Genomic DNA, 1,631 nt, shown 5'->3' on the forward strand with positions numbered 1-1,631 from the left:
CTATGCTTAATTTGTCACATTCACAAACTCATTCATACACTGTGACTGATGGCAGAGGCTGCCATGCAAGGTGCCAACCTGCTCAACTGGAATGATACAGCGCTTCCTATCCAAACCGCTCATGATGATACTACGCTCATACAAACACTCTGACAGCACAGTCGTATGGAGCAATTTGGGGTTCGTTGTCTTGACAAGGACGCTTTGACTGAACTGAGGGAGCCGAGAATCAAACCAGTGACCCTCTGATATCTAGACCACCTGCTCCAGCACATGCACCACAGTAGAAACATACAAGCACAAAACTAAAATGATGGTGTTAAAACTAGATTTTGGGGCCTTCTTCAAGATATGTCCTCAAGATCAGCTATTCAGGCTGCAGCCTTTCCTGTAGTACTTTAATGTGTATCCCTTCTATGAGATGACAGTACCATCAGTGGCCCCAAGACAATTTGAGTTTGAGACCACTGCTTTAAGGAGTAAAAGTAAATGCTTTTTGTGAGACATTAAAATGGTTGAGTGAACTTTTGGTAGTTTATTTTATAATTCTTTTTTATCTGACTTACTCTCAAACCTTCAATAGATTTGGCTGCGGATGTGTAGAGTTTACATAAAGATACAAGTGAACTGACAACACATGGTGAGAGATTCAGTATTGGTTGATATTGAGAGTGGCTCCAGAAGAAAGTGCAGCTCAGCAGTTTGTAGCTCATTATGAGATAAAAGTGATGCCCCTTAGTAATCAGCACGTGACGCAGGAGGCTATAGCATGAAATCTGCAAGGACTTTCAAGTGAAAAAATATGATGCATTTTTCTGGAGTATATCCCAGGCTGTAGCTCAGATTGCCTGCAGCTCCACAGAGCAGCGAGAACACTGACATCTAGTGCTGCACAGGACACAAGTCAGGAGGGGGGGATTACTGGAAAACCAACAACTCAGCATCATGAGGTGGTAGCTGCCAGCTGTATAAAATACCTGGCCACCCTAGTTTGGTGTCAAATGCTGTCAAATATAACACATTAATTTAAAAATAGTGTGTTAAATTAATTGAATTATCTATTATGGCCACACGTTAAACTAAGTGATAAGCTTAAAGCTGCAGTAGGTAACTTTTATAAAAAATTACTTTTTGTCATATTTGCTGAAGCTTTCACTATATCCTAACAGTAATACATAAAACAGATAATCTGTTAAAAATGTTTGCTTCCTAGTGCTCCTAATGGCTTTTGCAAGAATCCACCAGGCCTGGATGAAAACAACCAATCAAAGCTAAGAAAAACATAAACACGCGGTATTTGATGCCCTGAGAATGATGCTAAACAATCAGCTATCTTTCTTGGCTCTGATTGGTTGTTTGTGTCTAGGCCCAGTGGATTTTTGCAAATATCATTAGGACCACTGGTACAAGCCAAAGGAACCTAATTTTCTTCACAGATTATCTGTCTCATGTACTACTGTCAGGATATAGTGAAAGTTTAAGAAAATATGACAAACATTATTTTATATAAAATTTTCTATTGTAGCTTTAAATTCAATGAAAAAAGAAGCATTTGGAAAAATGTCTGAAGATTTGGAAATAAGACCATTTATTGATTTATAACGCCAGCTCCAGATATTTCTATTCAGTGC

This window comes from Morone saxatilis, unplaced genomic scaffold (genome assembly GCF_004916995.1).
Source record: "Morone saxatilis isolate NCDOM2014 unplaced genomic scaffold, NCSU_SB_2.0 Contig10, whole genome shotgun sequence".
Classification (NCBI taxonomy): Eukaryota; Metazoa; Chordata; class Actinopteri; family Moronidae; genus Morone; species Morone saxatilis.